This window comes from Mustela nigripes, chromosome 11, assembly GCF_022355385.1.
Source record: "Mustela nigripes isolate SB6536 chromosome 11, MUSNIG.SB6536, whole genome shotgun sequence".
Taxonomy (NCBI): Eukaryota; Metazoa; Chordata; class Mammalia; order Carnivora; family Mustelidae; genus Mustela; species Mustela nigripes.
The window spans coordinates 17,792,631-17,815,592 of NC_081567.1; the positions used below are offsets into that span (position 1 = coordinate 17,792,631).

Consider the following 22,962-nt stretch of genomic DNA (forward strand, 5'->3'; position numbering starts at 1 on the left):
AGAGAGAGAGGAGGAAGCAGGCTCCCTGCCGAGCAGACAGCCCGCTGCGGGACTCGATCCCAGGACCCTGAGATCATGACCTGAGCCGAAGGCAGCGGCTTAACCCACTGAGCCACCCAGGCGCCCCTATTTATGTATTTATTTATCAGAGAGAGAGAGAGAGCACACGAGCAGGCAGAGTGGCAGGCACAGGCAGAGAGAGAAGCAGGGTCCCTGCTGAGCAAGGAGCCCGATCCCAGGACCGTGGGATCATGACCTGAGCAGACGGTAGCGGCTTAACTGATTGAGCCACCCAGGCGTCCGTATATCTTCCTTTTTAAAAAGTTTATTGGTTGTCATAACATTTGCAGTAAATATTTACAACTTAATCTAAACTCACTTTCCAACAATGTTATACTGTGTTGCAAGCAGTGCAGGTAACTTATAACAACGTTTTGTCGACTCCTTCCTCCATCCCGGAGAACACTGATGTCATTCATTTCACGTATCCATGTGTTATCATCACCCGGTACTATTACTACTCTCAATAGTTATCTATTAGGTCAATTAAGATTCTTTTACAGTCTAATTTTTAATTTTTCTTAGTTTATTTCTTCCCTGACACTCTTCTTTATGTAGATCTGAGGGTCTGACAATATTTTCTTTCTCTCCCAAGAACTTCTTTGAACATTTTTTGGAAGGTCCATCTATTGGCAACAAATTTCCTTGATTTTTGTTTGTTTGAGAAAGTCTTTACTTCTCCTTCACTTTTGAGGGGTAATTCCACTGGATGCTGAATTCAAGGTTGGTGGTTTTTTCCTTCAATATACTTAAAATTTTCACTCTGCTCTCTTCTTGCTTGCCTGGTTTTGACAAGAAGTCTGTTTCTTCATAGATAAGGATTTTTTCCCCCTTACTTGCTCCTTTGAAGGTTTTTTTCTTTGCCTTTGGTTTTCTGCAGTTTGAATATGATACGTCTGGATACAGATGCTTTGATGTTTACCTTGCTTGGCTTCATTCTTTTTTTTCTCTACATATCAGCTCTGGACATTTCTACTGTCATACCCTCAAGCTTACCGGCTATGTCGCAGTCAAGGCACGGGGCCACCAAGAGTGTTAGTATATCTGTTATAGTGTGTTTTATTCCCACCATTCCTTTCTGATTCTTTCTTAGGGTGTCAGTTTCTCTTCTTGCATGTTATCTACTTTTTTCCGTGAGGTCCTTTAACATATTAATCTGTAGTTACTTTGAATTCCTTTCCTGTCTGATTAAGTCTCAATCTGCATCACTTCTGAATCTGGTTCCTATGGTTGCTTTATCTTTTCAGACGATGATTTTTCTTGCCTTCTGGCATATCTTGTAAATGTTTGTTGAAAACCAGGCACGATATGTTGCATAATAGGAACGGAGATAATTGGGCTGCCAGTGTGAGGCTTTATGTTAATCTCTCTGGGAGCTGGGCTGTGTTCCATATTGCAGTAGCTGTAGATGCCAGAGGCTCTGGTTATCTCTGGTTTCGTCTTTTTTTTTTTTTTTTTTAACCCTCTGTGGTCTTTGGGTTTTCCTAAGAATTCCTTCTTAAATAAAATGTCTTTTATTTATTTATTGTCTTTTATTTATTTTATATACTTTTTGTAATATGAAGGGATTTTTTTTTCCACTCTGATATTCACTGGGAGACTGTGGTAGGCTCTTTGAGGTAAAATCTTGAGCTAGTTCACACTCAACCTCCTGCAATTCATAAAAAGTATCATCTAAGTGTTCCTACTAATTATTAGCTGTAGTGGTTTCTGCATCCAGGAAGCTGATCTTAGCTGTGTAATTCTGTGTTCACCTTGTCTCCCCAGACTTCTGGGTGGCACCAATGCCCTGTACCTCCATTCCCTGAAGGGTCTGGGAGAAGTCCTCAATCTTGACTTTGTTCAGCTTTTCTCCTGTGTGGATGGCAGTGATGCCTTCCAGGTTCTTTCCACATCAAAGCTGAAACTCCAAGTTCTGTCTCTCAAGTTTTAAACCTAGTTGTCTTCGTTTGTTTTCCCCAGAAGCAGACTGTGAGATTAGGATTCTAAGGCCAGCTGCTTACCTGGTCAGTGGTCCCAGGAAAACCAAGGGAGGTATGGGAATCACCGATTCCCATCACTGAGAAGACAGTCTCTGTGGTCAGCTAAGGCTCAAGTCTGCTGCAGAGCTCAGGGAGACAGTGTAGGACACGTACCGGAAATTCATCTCACTAAGGGGGAGAGAGCTGGGGTATTGATACTCCTCTCAGCCAGGGGCTCACAGATGCTGGGGGTGGAAGTGGGATAAGGACCAGGAAGGGGAGAAGAACAGGCTTCTACAACCAGGAGACAAGCCCTCAGGCAAAGAGCTATTTGGGCTCAAGTTTGGGAGTCAGGAGATGGCAAAGCTGATGGGAACCCAGGGTTGGAAGTTATGACAAGAGGGGTGCTCTGCCTCTAAATTGAGGAATGGCTTCCCTTCCTGAGCAAAACCCATTCTGATTCTTCTAAAAGCAGCATGATATAAGTTTTAGGATCTTTAGAGAAAAAAGTGTTTTTTTTTTTTTTTTTGTCAGCTGTCCCTCCAACACAATGCTTTATGGTCTGTTTTATTTTTAGGTCTCTGTCATTGGTAGGTAGATGTGGCATTAAAACATGTCCAGTTAGGGCGCCTGGGTGGCTCAGTGGGTTAAGCCGCTGCCTTCGGCTCAGGTCATGATCTCAGGGTCCTGGGATCGAGTCCCACGTCGGGCTCTCTGCTCAGCAGGGAGTCTGCTTCCCCCCCCCCTCTCTCTGCCTGCCTCTCTGCCTCCTTGTGATCTCTCTCTGTCAAATAAATAAATAAAATCTTTAAAAAAAAAAAAAACCATGTCCCGTTATTTATCCTCCCACCAGAAGAAAAGGTCTAATTCCCTTCTCCTACACTATGACCTGGCCTCAGTGGGTCTCTTCTAAGGAATAAGATCTGGTAGAAATGATGCAGTGACTTCCAAGGTTAGGTTTCGCACAGAGAAACGGTGTCACCTGGCATTCTCCCTCCTTCCCTCCCTACTCTCTTCCTCCTTCCTTTCTGCCCCTCTTTTCTCCCTCATCCCTTTTGCGCTACCCACCCCTTTCTCTCAACTCACACCCTGAGCTGACATGTGGGAAAGTCCAGCTGTGCTGGAGAGAGCATATGGAGAGTCCACATAGAGAAAGAGAAGCCCAAGGAGCCCCAGCTGTTTGGAGCTTTCTAGCCCAGGGCCAGATGTAAGTGAGTGAGTCATTCGATGGTCAGCTCCAGAGTCATCCCAGCTGACACCAAGGGGAACAGAGATGAGCTAAGCTCGCTGAACTCCAACAAAATTACAAAATCACGCAGAAAAATAAATGTTGCTGTTGTTTTAACCCGTCGCCAAGTAGAGCGGAGACAAGCTGTCTCCACTGAGCCCTGCCAAATTACAGATTCTTGAACAAGATAAATGCCACTAAGTTTGGAGACAGCTTGTTACGCAGCCATAGCACCTTGAATTGCTGAAGAACCACGATACTCACCTCCCACCTTCTTCCTTGCCAACAGAATCCCGACTTTATCTGGGGGCAGCGAGGTACCTGGCCTGAGGCAGTGAATCATGATTTGTTTTGGCCAGTCATGGTGCTCCTTCTCCAGCTTTCTCAGCCTCCTTTGTCCTGGGGGTGGGACCCAGTTCTGCCAATGGAACACAGATGGAAGTGGAAGGGGAATTAGGTTGACTCTAGGCAGAGGTGGGGGAACCTCTTGGAAAATGTTAGCATTCCTGATAGCAGTGGTCTTCCTGCTGTGACCACAGAACATCTTGCCACCATGAGAGAAGGCCAAGACAACTGCATTGTGGGAGCCCTGATATCTGAGAACGGGGCTCCAGCAGCAGCCAGTATCTGGAATTCTTGTACGGTGAGAAATACTTCCCTGACATCTTTGAGCAGCTGAATCATGCCAGCGGTGGCCAGCCTCCAGACTCCATGTAATAGGAGAGACTTGAACATCTGTTTATGTTTTTGTTGCTTGGTTTTATTGGGGGGATTGGTTTTGTTTGGTTGTAGTTTAACAGGACAGATCCAGTGGGATTATTTTTAAAGTTAGAGCCATCTGAGACCTCCAAGCTGGTGTGGCTCCTTTGGTTTTGGCAGGTGAGGACAGAGGGATGGCCAACAACTCTGAGCTGAGCACTGTGAACAAAGCCAGGAGACTGTGTCAAAGAGGCTGAGAGCTGGTCCTTTCTGCTACCACCCTTGGGGCAGAATGACATCCAATCATACCCCAGGTAAGGCAGTCTCCATAAAGAGGAGACGGTTTAGAGAAAGAATGATGATGGTGGTGATGATGACGATGGTGATGGTGATAGTGATGATGATGGTGATGATGGTGATGGTGAGGATAGTGATGATGGTATGATGAAGATCATGGTGATGATGATAATGAAGATGATGGTGGTGATGGTGATAGTGACGATGGTGATGTTGGTGATGATGGTGATGGTGATGTTGGTGATGGTGATGGTGATGATGGTATGATGAAGATGATGGTGATGATGATAATGAAGATGACGGTGGTGATGGTGATGCTGATGCGTGTGGGGAGGATGTTGATGACAATGAGGTGGCGGTGATGATGTTGATGATAACGGTGGGGATGATGGTGCTGGTGCTAATGACAGGATGGTGCTGAGAACTAATACCTGTATAATAGTGTGGCACAGTGTCCCAGACCCCATTATGGGCTAATACGCTGATTACAGAAATTCTGGGAGTTAGGTGCTGTTATTAGGTCCTTTTCACAGATCCGAAATTCGGTACAGAGAGGGTAAGTAACTTGCTCAGATCCCATAACTGGTGAGTCCTGAGCCAGCATGCACTTTCTCAGGAAAGAGAAACTTCTGCCAGGAACCTGATAGACATTACACGCACACTTTGCAATGGGTGCGATTTGCTATCTGGGAGGAGCATACAGGAGGGTTAGTGTTTCTGGCTGAAGAACGATAGATTCCTACTTACTTACCTCCCTGATGTCCCAGGGGAGAGGGAAGAGGTCCTGAATTACCCTGATCTCAGGCTGTCTTCCTCCAGGCCACCAATGACTCAGCTGTTGGAGTTCGCAAAGTTGAATATCTCTCTCCTTCTTGGTTAAGAATCACTCTGTAGCTCCTTATTGCTTAAGGGTTAAACCAGAATTTCTCAATCTTGGCACTGCTGACATTTTGAGCTGGATAACCCCTTGCCATGGGAAGCTGCCCTGTGCCCGGTAGGACATTTAGCAACATCCTTGGCCTCTACTCACCGGATTCCAGAAACATCCTCCTAGTCGTGACAATCATAATATCCCCAAATGTTGCCAAAGGCCCCCTTGTTGGGGGAGGAAAATAAAATGACCCCCACTTTAGGACCATCGGGTTAAAGGAAACAGGCTTCTGACCTAGAGAAAGTGATTTTGACCACAGGTCTCGGAAAACCTTACTGCCAGATGGTGGGCTCCCCAAAGGGTGGGGTCCCCGCCTTCTGCCTATTTCTCTTCCCCCGAGGTTGATCTGTAGCTCACAGCAATCACGACTCAAGAAATAGTGGTCAATCCGACGTAACCAGACTGTGGTCAGGAAGAAAACCAGGCGAACAAAAAGCATGGAAAGTACAAATGGGCGGGGGTCTCTGAAGAGGTCCTGAGGGCGTCTCTGTTAGAGTGGAGAGCTGCAGTTGAAGGCAGAGGAGCAAGCTGACCCAGGTGGAAGGGGAGATGAGCTTCTGAGTCACAAAGGGCAGTGTGAGCAAGGGTTGGAGGCCGAAAGGTACACCCTGGGGAGCCGGGCTGGGGTAAGCAATGCAGCTTGGGCCCTGTTATCAAAGGTCTTGTACACCAGCCTCGGGTGATATGGAGCATCAGTGAATTCCACGCTGGGACATGAGAGGCCCAGCTTTGGCTTTTAGAATAACCCCTGTTGGGTGCCTGGGTGGCTCAGTCGGTTAAGTGTTTGCCTTCAGCTCAGGTCATGATCCCAGAGTCCTGGAATCGAGTCCTGCATCCGGCTCCCGGCTCAGCGGGGAGTCTGCTTCTCCCCCTGCGTGTTCTCTCTCTCTCTCTCTCTCTCTCACACACACACACACACACGCACAAAAACAGAAAGTCTTTAGAATAACCTCTCTTTGACAGCTGTGTGGATGGTGAACCTCAGGGAGCTATGGCTGTCCCAATAATCCAAGTGAGACCTAGGGCCCAGCGGAGGGGACAGGAGGAGGCCGCGTCCTCCTCTTTCATTGCGGATAAACGCTAACCCTTTCCAAGAGCGTAAAAGCAAATATAAAATGTCCAGCCCCTGATACGCGATCCATTGTATGACTTTCTTCCCCACCAGCTCCGTGCTACTGTCCCCACAGTTCCTGGGCTGCCCACGCCCTTCCTTGTTTCCTCGGCCTGGGAAAGTACCCTCTTGCTTAAAGGCCTGATGTGTCTCCTCGGTGCAGAATTCTTGAGCCGCAGATGGAGGGCACGTTATGATTTCGTTTGTTTTCTCTGTGAGGCGGCGAGCAGGTGGAGGCAGTGACTTTGTCTTGCCCCTTTATTCCTTGAACTGATGTTGGATGAGCACCTATTATGGGCCAGGCACCGTGCTCGGTCCTGGGGTAGACCTGTGTGCAGCCGTCTTGTACCCCAAGCAGCCGTGGAGGGCCCGGGGAGAAATGAACGCATGGATGCGTGAACCGTGGGCTGGCCGCGGGGGGCTGAGACCTGGAGAGGCTCAGCGAGTGAACCACGATGGCCTGGCAGGAAGCAGCTGGGGAGGGGCTGAAGCTCCAGACAGTGAAGGAACGTGGAAACGGGTGTTTGGCACAATGGGGTTCCACACTGGGTGCTTTCCTGTGGGGTTTTCTGTGATTCCCAGACCTGTCAGGAGGCGTGGCTCTGTTTCTTCAGCTAGTTGGACAAAGACGTAGAAACTGTGGATATGTTTGTAGTAGCTGTGAACAGCTTGTCTCCCACACACACTTGTCCTCTTTGCTGTGACAGCCTGTTTGCCTCTGGGGATCTGCCCATCCTCAAGTGTCCATCCACGTACACACACGGGGCTCCACGCCCAGCCTAGGGTGGGAGCGTGTGGTCTGGACCGACGTCGTTCAGTGTCCCAGGTGCCACTGGCCTCAAGACCACCAAGCTTGGTCAGGGGCAATCATGTGACCTGAGTGCCTTCAGCTAGTGTCCAATCAGGGTGAACTTCAAGGTTTTGGTGGGCTGCTGGGACAAGAGCACTGATACCCTTTTGCCCTGGTTGTGAGTGTGGAAGGTGTGGATTGCACCTTCATTGCTGTTGGGTCCCCGCTTATAAACACCAGGAGAGGTCCTTTCTCTAAACGAAAACCCACAGAAGGCGCTCATGGGTTGGAGAAACAGAGAGTGTAATTAGGTCCCGATGTCACTGTCTGAGCTCCTGGATCCAGCCATGTCTGAAGCCAGCAAAATCTTATCACCTACATTTTGGTTATTTTCTCGAGCCGGTCTGTTGGATTTTTGATCTTAACTCTTGTAGTGCTCGACTGGGTGCTCAGCCTGTGGCAAGGAAATCTTAGTACTCCAGTGGAAGGAGGAAGAATGTACCACGGCAAAGCTGTCAACAGGAAGAAGAATGTACCACAGCAAAGCTGTCAACAGGGGGGCACCCTGCTCTGGCCCTCTGGGTGTTTTGCAAGAAGAAGGCAGTAGAGCATCAGATCCTTTAAACAAGGGACAAGCCAGTGTGTGCGCTGCATTCCTAGAGCACATTTCCTAAAGGCGTGGTCTCCTTGTTCCAGACATCTTCTTGGGTCTTCGCACAGACTCTGGTACAATCAGTGCTTCTTGTCTTGGTGATATCCTCCTCTGGTCCTTGAGCATCATCCATGTCTTCAACTCAACTTACCCCTGGGTTCGTTCTTGTGCCTTCTTCTTGTCTCAGGACACTTGGAGATACTTCTGGAAATGTCATTCCTCCAGACTGGACTCAGCCCTGTAGCTCTCATTTCTTAGAACTCTACCATGTGTCCCGTGCCATGTAATCAGTTGTCTCAGTCTTCAAACAACCCTGTGTCTTCCCATTTTAGAGTTGAAGAAATTGAGGCCCCAAGAGGTTAAGTAACTTGCCCAAGGTCACATAGCTCGCAAGTGGGGAAAGCGGACCACACCTTGTATCTCCTCTACTCCACAACCTGTGCCTTTAACCCCTCCGCCATATTTCCTCTGGGATTCTATCCAGAGGCTGTATCTACATGCTTCCTTGCCTCGAGGGCAGGACCCAGACCAAAATGAGCTAACGTCCTAACCTGTTTTTCCCACTCTAGTAGATGGTATTGACCGCCCACCCATATCTCCTAGCACTTACCAGTCCAGCTTCTGACTGCAAGCACCAGCGACTGTCCAAGGACATGCTCTGGCCTCGGGAGACGGCTTAGCCTGTGCAGAGGGCGAGCAGAAGGCTCAGAGGGTTAGCGCTCACAGGGCGGGACTCAGCCAATAGCAGAATTGGAATTGGCTGGGAACTTGCTTAGTTACCCTACTTCTCAGGGCATGTGGCAGGGACAACTTAAAGGCATGCTCTGCGGTCTCCCAGAGGGTCCAGAGAGATGGCGCTCTGATCCCCCAGCTTTAACCTCCTCATCAACGCTCCTGCCCTTGGTCCCTTCCCCCAGCCCTCACTGTGCCACTCTCTCCTGGAGCTTTCTGGATCCCTTCACATGTGAATTGTGCTCCAGTCCTTGTCTGAGGGATTTCTGGGGCCACCTAACCCAAGTCAGCTGCCTCTCGTAGCATCTTTGATGTTCTTCCAATCAGCCACCCTCTCTGGATCCCAGTCCATATCAGTTAGGTAGAATGGACTCTACATGGCTCAGAAGTGGGCAGGTGACTCAGAAGTGACCAGTCAGAGCACTGTGTTCCCTTAGCCTTAGTGATTTGGTAAGAGATGGGCATGTGACTCACTGGAGCCAGTGAGACGCTGAGATTCTTCTGGGGCTGCAGAAATAGAGAGCCACCTGTCCTTTCATTTCCATAGGTGTCTCACCTGTACTGCTTGGAAGATGTGAGGGCTGGAGCTCTGGCAGCCATCTTGCTTGAAAGCGGTTTTACTACCTCTGAATAGAAAGACAGAATGTGTGTCGTAGGAAATTGCGACGATGGCTTCTCTTTAACCCTCCCTGTATCCACACTCTTTGCCTTGTAACTTATCGGTGCCTCTAACTTGGATTCTGAGTTCTCCCGCATGAATTGACGGGGATATCAGCAGATGCGATGGGAGGCAGAAGCTTGACATTGGTTTCCATCATTGCACTCACTGGCATTTCCGCCATTGCCGTGAGGACACCACCCACAGGGTCAGAGATAATGTGGAGCAGAGTTGCTCAAATGCCAAGCCAAAGCCAGTCTAGAGCATCCACCCTATGCCCAGACATGAAGGAGCCCGGCCAAGATCAGCATAGCTACTTGGCCAACCATCGCAACGTGAGCAATAAATGCTTCTGTTGCAGGGCTCTGAGGGCTTTGGGGAGATTTGTTACAGTAGTAGGTAATAGATGCAATTAGAAAGTTGGGGTCATACAGAAAAACTTTAAAAATTTAAGTGACAGTCACCTGAAATCTCATCAGTAGCCCCTGCTGACATTTCGGTGAACATTTCTCTGCATGCATGGGCACACACACCATACACACCTCCAGGCTTATCCCCAGTCAGAGTTAATATAACTTGGGCAAGTTGGGAGAGGGTTGGGGCAGAGACCACAAAGATAAGGATTTGACGTCATCCTGGAAAGGGCTGTTGTCGCTTCAGTACATCTGGGAGGAAGTAACAGTGATGAAAGGATTAGCCTTGGGCGTGTAGAGAGAGGAAGACCAAAAGGCTAAGGTCTCAGGGTGGTTGAACGAGGTTATAAAAACACGATGGTTGAGGAATCAGAGATGGACAGCACGATAAAATAAGCAGGAATGGGAAGATCCTTGGGAAGGAATCAGGCTGGTTGATTTAAAACTCTTTCACCCCTAACCCTGAGGTTCGTTCATTCATTCAATGAACATGTATGGATACCTGTTATGTGTCATCACATCCTAGGAGCTAAGGACCGCAAAGACGTGGCCCCTGAGCCCCAGGGAGTTTGTAGTCAGCTGAAGGACAGAGGCACCAGGTAATTAGGGTACAATGTGATACCAGTTCTGAGAGGAAACTATGCAAACAGAGAAAATGTTCTAGAGAAGGGCCAACCATGTGGGCATCTGGTGGATGAATAGGAGTTCTCCACTTTGAGGGTGAGTGGGATGAGGTGGGGACAGTGACCCAAGGGAAGGAACAAAATTTACAAAGGTACGAAGGTGAGACCAATCCCTGGGTGCTTGCCATAAGATCAGGGAAGGTGAGGGGCAGGGAGGTAACAAAGACAAGTAGAAGAGAAACAAGGCTCTGATCCAGAACAGTAGCTTTAAATTTTTTTTGATTATAAGCCACAGTAAGAAATGCATTTCCTATTTTGGCCCCACACAATCATACACACACACATATAGACACACACACACACAGCAAAACAATATTTCACCCTGCAACATGGCATTCATTCTGATATTTGTTTTAAAAGGTTGGTCAGGGGTAAAATAAGCTGATCACAAAACAATTCCCATCATATGATTTTATTCCTATAAAATTCTGTAAGAGGCAAAACTAATCCAGAGCGGTATAAATGACATCACTGGCTGCCTAGGGTGCGGACCGGGTGGGGCAGGATAAATTGCAAAGAAGTGAAAGAACTTTCGCATGAGATGGAAATTTTCTCTATCTTGATAGGGGTGGTGGTTACATGGGCACATGCATTTGTCAAAAACAAATACATAAAAATAAATGTATGTGAGGGAACTTTATCGGGTGGGGTTGATGTTCTAGATCTTGATAAAGGATTTGCATTGCACAGGTGAACGCATTTGCCAAAACTCATCAAATGGCACACTGATGATTTGTGCTCTTTGTTGCGTGTAAATTTTACATCAGAAAGAAAAAAGATCGTTGACAAAAATTGAACTGTAGCTAATGAGATGCAGGCTGAAGTGTTCGGAGGAAATATTGTGGTGTCTGCAACTCACCACTTCGCCATGGCTAGAGCAATGGAAAGTTTGACAAACGTGTGATAAAGAAAATATAATAAGAGCGCTAAGGCATGTCAAGATACCTCAATGAAGAAAGACCAGTCTTGTTCATACCCAATGCTGGAGTAACTGGGTATCTACCTACAAAAGAATGAAGCTGGATCCCTACCTCATGTCATATACAAAAACGATTTCAAAATGGATCAGGGACATAAATACAGGAGCTAAACTATACAATTCTTAGGAGAAGGCATAGATATCAATCTTCCTGACCTTGGACTAGGCAATGGTTTCTTAGCAATGACACACACACACGCAAAAGAAACTACAGTCAACAAAAGAACAAAATAAGGCAAGCTGACATCCTCAAATTGAAAAGCTTTTGTCATTTAGAGGATTCCATCAAGAAAGCAGAAAGATGATCCACAGAATCAAAGAACGTTTTTGCCAATCATACATCTGATGAGAGACTTGTCTCTAGGCTATGTAAGCAACAATTACACTTCAGTAATAACAGTCCAGATGATCCGATTTTAAAATGGTGAAGGATCTGAACACACCATTCTCCAAAAAAGATGTGTAAGTGGCCAACAAGCACATGAAAAAACACTCAACATCATCGGGGAGATGTAAATCAAAACCACCATGTTTTGTAGCTACCCCGAAAGCAATTATCAAACAGATGGACAGTTGTAAGTGTTGATGACGATGTAGAGAAATTGTATACAGCTGGTGGAGATGGACAGTGGTGTAGCCACTTTGGAAAACAGGCTGGCAGTTTGCAATTCAGCAATTTCACTCCTGGGCATATAACCCAAGAGAAATTAAAACATGTGTCTGGGGATGCCTGGATGGCTCAGTCTGTTAAGCAAGCGGCTGCCTTCGGCTCAGGTCATGATCCCAGTGTCCTGGCATCTAGTCCCACATCAGGCTCCTTGCTCCGTGGGGAGCCCGCTTCTCCCTCTGCCTCTGCCTGCCACTCTGCCTGCCTGTACTGTCTCTAGCTCTCTGACAAATAAATAAATAAAGTCTTTAAAAAATCTTTTAAAAAATGTGTCCATATAAAAACGTGTACACAAATGTTCACAGAAGCCTTATGTGTAAAAGCCAGAGGGTGGAAATGACCCAGATGTTCATCAGCTGTCACTGGATAGGTAAAATGTGGCATATCCACACAAGAGAGGATTACTTGGGAATAAAAAGGAATGGTGTGTTGGTACCCTCCATGAATCTGGAAAACACGATGCTAAATGAAAGCAGCCATTTGCAGAGGCTCACAAGTTGCATGTTCTATTTACACAAAATGTCCGCAGTAGGCAAGTCCGTAGAGACAGAAAGCAGACTAGGGTGGCCCAGGGCTGGAGGTGGGAAGCACAGGGTAGGACATTGAGGGTTGAGGGGTGCAGGGTTTCTCTGAGAGGATGAGAGGCTCTAGAATTGATTGTGGCAAAAGGTGCACCAATCTGTGAGTACACTAAAGCAATTGCACATTTTTATAATGAGTGCATTGTGTGATTTATTTTCATTTTTTAAAGACTGATGTATTTAGGGGCGCCTGGGTGGCTCAGTGGGTTAAAGCCTCTGCCTTCAGCTCAGGTCATGATCCCAGGGTCCTGGGATCGAGCCCCACATCCGGTTCTCTGCTCAGTGGGGAGCCTGCTTCCCTTCCTCTCTCTCTCTGCCTGCCTCTCTGCCTACTTGTGATCTCTGTCAAATAAATAAATAAAATCTTAAAAATAAAAGATTGATGTATTTATATGAGAGAGCATATATATGAGGGCATGGGAGGAGGGGCAGAGGGAGAGAGAGAATCTCAAGTAGACTCTCCCCTGAGTGCAGAGCCCCATGCAGGCGGGGCTCAGTCTCAGAGTCCCAAGATCACGACCAGAGCCAGAACCGAGAAATGGACACTTACCTGACTGAGACACCCAGGTCCTGTGAGCACAGTATGATTTATGGATTGCATCTCAATAAATCTATTTAAAAATGTTTAGGTAGATATAAATGAAAAATTTGATAAATTGCGCTTCACCCAAATTAAACACTTCTGCTCCTCAAAAGACACTACCAAGACACTTAAAAAGATAAGCCACAGAATGTGAGAAAATAGTTATAAATTATATATCTAATAAAGGACGTGTATCCATAATATATAAAGAACTCTCAAAACTCAATTAAAAAAACGACTCAACTTTTTTAAATGGGAAAAAAGATTTGAACAGGCATCTCCCCAATAAATATAGACATGTAGCAAGTGAGCAGATGAAAAGATGTTCACCATCACTCGTCATCTGGGAATTACAAATTAAAACCTCATCACACATTAGAACGACTCAAATTTTTTCAGTGCATTGACAACACCAAGCGATTGGGAGACGCCAAACAGCTGGAAGTCTCATGTGTTGCTGGAGGGAGTGCAACATGATATGGTCATTTGGAAAATAGCTTGACAGTTTCTTACAAAGTAAAACATATTTTACCGTACGACCTGCTGTCCTACTCCTGGGTATTTACTCCAGAGAAATGAAACACACTTCTAGGAAAACCTTTCTGCAAATGTTGCTGCACAGTGACTCTATTTGTAATTGCCCAAAAAACAGAGACAACCCAAATGGACCCCAGCTGGTGGCGAACAGATAAACAAAGCCTGGCGCATCATGTGGTGTCTTGGCAGTAAAAAGGAACGGCCCTCAGATACACACAACACTATGGAAAAATCTCCAATGTGCTATGTGTTTTGAAAGAAGTCAGACTCAAGATACTACATGCTGTGTGACTCTCTTTCTATGATAAGCTCTAGGGAGAGAAAATAGACCAGTGGTTGCCGGGGCCAGGGGTGGGAAGAAGGGTCACTGGAAACAGGCAGGAGAGAATTTTTTGGGTTAAAGGCACCATTTTGTATCGTGACTGGGGTGGTGGCTACTTGACTGTGTTTGTCCAAATTCATAGACGTGTGTTCTAAAATAGGTGATTCTCACTGTATATAAATTACACCTTAATCTTAAAAAATTAAAAATATATATGAACTATATATAGTTCATAATTATTGTACAGTATATATAATAATTATAATAATAAATTAATTAAATAACTATTAATTAATTAATTAATTAAAATTATTATACTAATAATGAATTATATGTTAATCTGGATGGTGGGAATATGGGTACTCATCATACAATTTTTTACAACCCTTTGGTGTGTTTGAACATGTTCCTAACCAGATGCCTGGCAAAAAAAACATCGAAAAGATGTTAGGGGGTTGATAAAAATAAATAAATATAGGCATGACCAAAACAAGCTAACAATCCATTAAATTTTATAAAAAATGACTCATTTCACCCTTCAAGGTTTAAATAATAATAAATATAATACTTAAAGCATTACAGGTCCACAGCATTGATTTTTAAAACCACTGATGGACCCTGACCTTTAGTTCAGAGAACACTGCTTTAGGTTAAGGCCCTTGAACTTGAAACTGAGAGAGCCTTGGGGAGATTGAGGTCCCCAGATGTGGACTGAGCTGGGCCGACTCCCCACTCTAGGACCGGGAGTAGTTAGAGGTCCTGGGGAGTCACTGTGGTTCGTGCCCCGCTCAGAGGGAAATGGCTGTCTGGTGTCCCAGGGAAGTGGGAGCAGGGAAAAGAATCCTGTGTCCTGCATCAGGGGGCCAACATCGTGGTGACAGCAGAGGGCAGTTGGCATTCTGAAAGTCATCACCTGTGTGCATGGAAATCAAAACCTTCCTCAACCATCTGGACTGTATCAGACCTTGGATTTTCACGTGACTCTGGATGAAGGAGGTTTCTCAGGTTACGACAGAGGGTAACGTTCTCGCCAGCCCGTCATTGGGCACACAGGGGCAGGCTTAATTTAATTTATTAGTAAAACCATACTTCCTGCATTTAAGACAATCGCAGTCAGGGAAAGATGTAGCCCTATTATATTTGATGTATGTATCGCAGTTACATTTAATTTCAACTTCTGTAAAGGGTTCACGAATAAGAAAACAGTCTCTACTTGAAAATGCAAGTTTGGAAACCTCTCATTCAGACTCATTTTAAGAGTTTCACCTACCTGTGGTCTTGAAGCTCAGATGATAGCCCTGTGTCTTCTTTCCTGACCTCTCTTCCTGACATCTGTGCCTATTTACCCAATGCTCGGAATTCTGACAGTTTTTGAGAGGGAGCAAGTCTTTCATACTTCTTTGCCTTTGCATAGACCCTTTCCCTCGCTTGTCCCCTTGGTGAACTCCTATTCATCCTTCAAGACCCTACTTAAGCTGCCCCTTATCTCTGGAGACTTACCTGGGTCCTTTCTCTTTATGACAGTGGCTGTGATTCCTTTTTCTGCATTTCTACCCATCTGTGCACGCAGCTGTAACATCAGGCTGGCTTCCTCTCTGGATGTACAAAACCATAGGAATTTGTTGTTCCCAATAAAACTAAGCCTGATGCCAAGCCCTCATACTCAGAGTATAATAATAAATGACTTTCAGTGGTTACTGAAGTCTCTCCCTGCTTCCAGGGTGACATGATGGTGGAGGCATCATACATAGGACAAATGCTTACATAAAGTCCTCTGGGTTCTGAGCTGCAAAACGCGCCATTGAGTGGCTATTGTCTGATTCTGCCTGCCCCCAGCAGGAGGTTGGGTGTCCTCACTGCTCTTTCCCTGCTTGGGCACCCCCTCGTCACATCATGCAGTCCCACTGGGGTCCTGTCACCTCCCACCACAAGGCGGAACAACACTGTCGCATTGTCGCGCAACCCCCAAATGCCTCCGCCTCCTTCCCCGGGGTTTGGCTCCCTGCTTCTGCCCAGCTACACTGCACCTCTCTCCCCCCCACCCGCCCCCATACACACACACCAGCATGTCTGTTCCCTTCCTTTCTGGGAGATTTCATTAGAAACAAAGTGTGGTCTGCTTGGGATGCTGATGCCAGACAGTTTCTTGCTAACTCACACCCTGTTACACATGGATTAGCACTTACCTCACTACATTACAGTGATTTATTTTCCCGCCTGGACCTTCTGCTGAACTACGAGTCTTTGGAGATCAAGTACTATCTCATTGACCTTGCTCTCCAAAGAGAGGTGACCTTGCTCTCCAAAGCCAAGTGTAGGCTTTCCGATTGTGACAATGGCAAGTTTTCTAACCTCTCTGAGCCTCAGTTTTTCTGCCTATAAAATGGGGACAGCAATAGCACAATCTCATGGTAGTGTGGTTGGGATGAACCCAAGTAATGCATGTTGATCCCTAAAAGCAGTGCCTGACATGTATCAATGACTCAATTGATTTTAGCTGCTATAACACTTTTTATTCTCATTATTGTTAATTGCAGTGGTGGTTTGGTTGCCTACCTAACAGTCATTCCCAGCTCTTTTCTCCCACGACAGAAGCCGAAAATATAAAGTGCTCATCTCCTAGCCTTGTTTACCAGCTGGGCATGAGTATGTGACCCAATCTTGGGCAACAGAACTAGAATGGGAGTGTGCCAGAGGCTTTTGGGAAAGAGCTCCCCCTCTGATAAAGACAGGAAAATGTAAAGAGATGTTGGACCTTGACATGGAGAGAGGTGATGCATGGAGCTGTGGCAGCCATTTCGTGACAGGAGGGCAGAGCTCACTAGAAAAGTCAGTATGTGGAAGATGTCAAAGTGGAAAGATGGAAGAGTCAGGGATCTTTATGACATTGTTGAGTTGCTGCCCCAACCATGGAACCTCCTACCTTAGAACACGGTCAGATTCGATCTGAAATGTCCTTATTATGAAAGCCACCTTTTGTTGGTATGAGCCACTGAAACTCTCCCATTGCATATATTATTACAGAAATGTATGCTGCGTGACTATTGAAAGAAAGCGGCAACACCAGGGTGGAAATCCTGGACTTCTGGAGGCCTGGGTAAGTGGGGTTTTGATGAGCACCTCCTACTGTCCAGCCCCCACGCCCACTCGGGTTCACATTAGCACGAGAGCTAACTGCCAGCTGAGGTCATAGATGGATAATGCTTCTTGGCCCACTCATGTGTGTGTTGGCCTCATGGGTAGTTCTGCAGTGTGTTCATAGGAAAACCAGTAAATACACAGCAAATAAAAATACCAAAGAGAGGGGGAGTAGAATCACAAGTGAATAATCCAAATTCCTCTGACTTGGTGTTTGCTCAGTCTTATCACATCGTCTTGTTCATTTAATCTGGGGCATCCCGTAATCTCAGTTAGAACATCGGGTCCACCCAAAAGCTGTGGGCTGGCAAAGCAGCACTCCCCTGCTAGCCTTTCTCAGTGGTCTTTCTAACTTAGTTGTGGTACGTTATTCATTCTGTTGTATCAAAGCCTCTGTCTCTCTGTTGCTGAGAAGAGGAGGGGCAGGGGTTACGCTTCTCTTGTTTCTGGTTAATTCTGTGGCTAGACAAAATTTCGTGGGAAAGACGAATGCACAGCCTATTTTTACCACAACGACTACCGGTCCCATGGTCATGCAGGATGTTGCAAGGATAAATGGCGTGCACCTTGTTCAGGCTCATTTACATCTCAGGTGGGGTGGTGGGTCAAAGACAAGCTAAAAAGAGAGAGGTGGTGGATGAGACATTTGAAGGGCATGGCCGGGCTTTTAAGGATAGATACCTGAGAAATACCATTTCTCTGCTTTCTCGAGCTCCCGTGTTCTCATAGGGGCTCACATTTCTCTACATAGGGGAGGAAAATCTTTTCCCTTCTTGGCCTCCAGGGTCTTCAGCCAGGCCTAATAATTAAACTGAAATAAGACAGATGAACAGGAGAAAGACAACCTTAACTTCATACGCATAGGGGCTCCGAAAACTCTGAGATTCCTAGAAGCGACCAGAGCAGGCAGCTTTTTATACTTTTTTAGACAAAGACACGATGCATTTGACGACACAAAGCACTTTGGGTTTGGAGGTAAGCAAGTTAATGAAATTAATGAAGAAGTTGTTTCTACAACCTTCTCGGCCCCGAGTTCCCCATCTCTGGGTTAAGGGGACCGCTCCCTTCCAGGTGCAGGGAAGGCGCTCTCCACACATAGGTGGGCAGACAAGGGAAGGTCAGAGGGACAGGGGAGTGTCCTTCTGGCACTGGGGTTTCTTAAGTAACTTCAATTCAAAATAATAGGCCAAAGTGGCGGCAGCCTGCCCCAAACCCCATCGCACGTGTATGACCATATCTCGTCTGCACACCGCCCATACTGTCTAGGGGCGGCAAGAAGGTTTCACGAAACACAAAGCCCGTCTTTCTCAGGCTCTCCTTCTGACTCCTCTGCATCCACTCATTCTTCTCCCAGCCTTCATCCCTATCCTCTAAGTCTCTAAACACCTCCCCCGTCTTCTTTCTCATGCTCCTCTAGATGGAAGCGTTCCCCACAACCTTTCTTGTTCCTCTGCCGTTCCCTTTCTTGTTCAGCTCATTTCTAACTGTACTTTCCCCTCATCGGATGTGCGCCCAGTATCAAAGCTTCAGCAGTGCGGAAGTATACGATGTCCATGAACATTTTCTCCGGAAACACCCTCTCTTCTGTCCATCCCTTTTCCCAGAGGGAGCCTCTATGAGTACTTGGATGTACATTCTTCTGGACCTTGCAGAAGCAGAGACATCATTTTGTAGCTTGGTTTCGACTACAGTAGTCCTCCCCTTATCTGAGGGGGGAAGGGTGTGTCCTAAGATACTTATTGGATGCCTGAAACTCCAGTATCAAACCTTACACATACCACGTTTTTTCTAATACATACATGCCTGTGATAAAGTTTAGTTTACAAATTAGGTACAGTAAAAGGTTACTAGCGTAAGTGCTAATAAAATAGAAAAATTGTAATGATGTACTGTAATAAAAGATAGGTTATTGTGGTCTCTCTCTCTCTCTCTCTCAAAATATCTCATCCTATACTTATTATCCTATCCTTCTTGTGAGGATGTGAGATGATAGCATCTCTACATGATGAGACAAAGGGAGGGGAATGACTAGGCACAGTGACGCAGCACTAGGTGACTGTTGACCTTCTGATGACAACAGAAAGATTGCTTCTGGACCGAGTTTGATCAAGAGTAACCAGAACCACAGATAAGGGGTGACTTTAGGCTGATAACATCCAATCTATCCATCTGACCTTGACCATCTTCCCATGTCCCAGTGCTTCATAGCCCACGCCTTCTGGACATTTGCCTCGAGCTAACTCTCAGATCCCTCAAACTCCAAATCTTTAAGACCAAATTCATCTTTCTCCAACTTTGCTTCTTCTCTATGTTCTTGGCCTGGGTCAATGGCCTCACCATTCAGTTAAGCAAGATGGAAACCACATTCTCATCTTGACTTCCCTCTTTCTGTCTCTGTCTCTCTTTCTCTTTCCCCTTCTCTCTCATGAAAGTTAAGCACGAGCCGCCATAATCAGTCCACTCCACTGGTGTATCCATGTTCACATCCTGCCTGTTTTCCTCTTTCTGTTGCCTCTACCCCAGCCTTAACTCCCACTTGCATGACCTAAAGGGACACCCTTCCCTGCTTTCCATTGCTGGTGGCTACCTCCGTGTATCCTCCTACCCCCAGTACCATTGTACCCCTTCTCCTTCCCACTTCATTCAACCTGCAATGGCCCACATCTGGAGGATAAATCAACAGCAATCCCTTTCCCCCCCCGAAGAGAGTCTCACTTTCCCAGACTCGTTTGCACCAAGGGGTGGCAATGTGACCCCATCCTGGCCAATAAGACAAAAAGGGCAAATCTGGAAAAAGGCTCAGCATGAAGAGAAGGACCTCCATGACCCTCCCCAGCTGTCGTCATTTTCATTTATGTTTTAGAAGTTCAAGCTCTCTGGGTTGGCATAAACTCTTTAGACTCTACGACCCAGCGGCCAACTTCTCTTTCCACCAACACTACTCACTTCCCACTGCATACCTCATGCAGGAGCTTGGGGGTGGGATGCCCAAGCCCAGGGACATCCTCCTTGGCAGCTGGTCTCCAGACATGGCGCCAAGGATGCCCAGTCTCCCAGCAGTCACGATCTGGTGCATCCCCTTCCCTGAATCTACACCGGTCCCATGAAATAGCTTAACTCCTAGATCCTAGAAGACGATCTGGTGTTCTGCCAATCTATACCAAGACCACCCAGCAGGCTCCACCTTTGTGCCTTCAGTTTCCCCAAGAAGCAACCCACCTATCCTGAGACCATCACGCTTTGAGGCAGTGTCAGCTAACCACAGGGGAGGTTATGTGGAGGAGAGCAGAGAATTGCAGCCAACACAGAAGACCACGACCTCAAAGTCATGATGGAAGTTGAACCATTCCAAGCAGTCCCCACCCACTTGTGTCCAAATGGAGCAAAGACAAGCCAGGGCCATTGTGCTGAAAATGTAACTCACAGCCACGTTTCTGGATCATGCTCATTTTTCTTTCTTGCGGATGACTGCCACTCTCCTGGGTCCACACTCCGCTTCTATTGCCCTCGGCCTGGGTTATCTTTCCACTGCATCCAACACATCCCCTTCCTCCAAGATTCATCTTGAATGCCACCTCTCCCATTAAACCGCCATTACACCGAGCCCGCGTAGTTGGGTAGGCTGACCTGGCTTCATTCATCTCCCTTTGGCCGTAACAGCTCACCATTTTGTTGGGACGCGTGACCCCTCCTTTTTGGTGGAACCGACGATCAGCTTGTCCCCTTCCCTCTGTCCTGGGTGGAACATAAAACCCAGCTGGAACCAGCGAGCGGCTCCCACCTTCCAGGGCAGATCCTGAGATGAGACAGAAAGATCTGCAAATGACGTGCCGGCGGGACCACATCTCCTTCTGGCCAGGCCTGCCCAGGTGCTCAGAACCCAGTTCCGCTCAAGAGGGGAGGCTTCCGCTTTTCCTTGGAGTGGGCACCTCCCTGTACCACAGACACTGAGCTCACTGGTTATTCCATTTGTCCCCATAAGTTTCCCAGCTCCCTGCCGTGAGGCAGGCCATGTGACTCATTCTGACTGATGGCAATAGGTAGAAATGACACATGTCACTTTCAGGCTGAGGCAGTAAAAAGCCCCTGAGCCAGGCTCCAGGCTCTAGACACCCCTGCCCAGTCCCTGAGGCTTCATGTTTGGGTGATGTGACTACAAAGTTGGGGGCCTCTGTTCATCTGAGTCCCCGAGCAAGTGTAGAGCAGAGCCTCTGTGGACTCACATGGGATGTGCGGCATGCCTTCCAAGTAACACGTGGGGGATGCTTCTTACAGCACCTTGACCTTGAGTATCCCGAATAATAAACATGCCCAATATCCATCCAATAAACTTTTTTTTTTTTTTTTTTTTTGCTTAAGTTATCCAGAGTCTGTCTCTGACACCCAAACTAGCTTAATTGGTAAATTCTAAGACGACTTAGCCTTTTCTACACTTAACTAATGGGTACCTATCTTATTTTTTTTTAACCAGCTATTTTTTAAATCAAACTGACTATGGGGACAAAGACTCATCTTCGCATCCTAGCGTCCTGCGCTATGCCTTCTAAGGCTCTCGATCATTCTGTAGGAGGAAGGCAAAAAATTAAATGAAAATGAAAAATGTGGTGAGTCAAGTAGGTGCTTTCTCTTTAACCTTGGTTTCCAAAACCATTTACAAGGGGCTTTTATTACAGGACTTGGACAGGACCCATGGGCAGAAAGAGCTGCCCTGGGATTGTGAAGAGTAAGTGATTATATACTTTTTAGTTAGTGGGGATACAAGTGAGTTTTAATTAAGAGATTTGAAAATATGATGATGCTTCTATTTTATGATAATAGTGCCATATATATATATATCATGTATCTATACATATCATATGTATCATACTACATATTATATCCTATATATCATATGAATCTCCATATATCATTTTTATATATCTCTGTATATCAGAGATCATATATATTTCTCATATTATCACCAATTGTCATAACATCAAGAAAACTTTATTAAATGCCAAACACTAAAAATACTTTTAAGACATCAGAACGAGAACAATATTCACTGAGCCCTTAATTCATAACCAGTTCCTGATGTACGGTTGTTGGTTTTGTGTCCCTGTCCCACCAACCTCCAATCCCAATGTCTAACCTCTTATTGTAGACAAGGGAAGAAGCAGCAATCTGGAAGTATTTGTTGCTCCTAAAGGGATTCATAATTTTCAAATCAGAAAAAAAAAAAAAAAGTAGGGCACCGGGGTGGCTCAATGGGTTAAGCATCCGACTCATGATCTCAGCTTGGGTCTTGATCTCAGTGTGGTGGGTGCAAGCCCTTCATCGAGCTCCATGCTGGGCATGGGAGCCCCCTAAAAAAATAAAAATTGTTCTGGGAAGCTGCTGAGCCAATGGAGGACTGCTGGGAAGATGGAATTCTCTGCTTTTGTCCATTTTAAAAGAAATGCATGTGCAAAAAAAAAAAAAAAAAAAAAAAAACCAAAACGATTTACAACCTGCTCTCAATAAGAGAAAGAAAGAGAGAGAGAAATGTTTTCGTTGGAGTAAGCTTTAAGAGGCTGGCAGGTGGGGGGCACCTGGGTGGCTCAGTGGGTTAAAGCCTCTGCCACTTTTTTAAAATTTGATTTTATTTTTTCAGTGTTCCAAGATTCATTGTTTATGCAACACATCCAGTGTTCCATGCAATACGTGCCCTCCTTAATACCCACCACCAAGCTTTCCCAACACCCCTCCCCAAAACCCTCAGTTTGTTTCTCAGAGTCCACAGTCTCTCATGGTTCGTCTCCCCCTCTGATTTCCCCCAACTCACTTCTCCTCTCCATCTCCCAATGTCCTCCGTGTTATTCCTTATGCTCCACAAGTAAGTGAAACCATATGATAATTGACTCTCTCTGCTTGACTTATTTCACTCAGCATAATCTCTTCCAGTCCCATCCATATTGCTAC

At 46.2% G+C, this 22,962-nt stretch overlaps 1 protein-coding gene across 1 annotated transcript in view; it reads left to right on the top strand.

Moving 5' to 3' along the window:
* Positions 1 to 22,962, top strand: part of NSMCE1 (NSE1 homolog, SMC5-SMC6 complex component) — a 73,188-nt gene that overhangs the window by 5,453 nt on the left and 44,773 nt on the right. Inside the window, exons 2-3 of the mRNA XM_059415087.1 lie at positions 4,129 to 4,262; positions 16,909 to 16,981. The gene's annotated coding sequence lies outside the window, so the exon portion shown is untranslated. The remainder of the gene's footprint in view (positions 1 to 4,128; positions 4,263 to 16,908; positions 16,982 to 22,962) is intronic.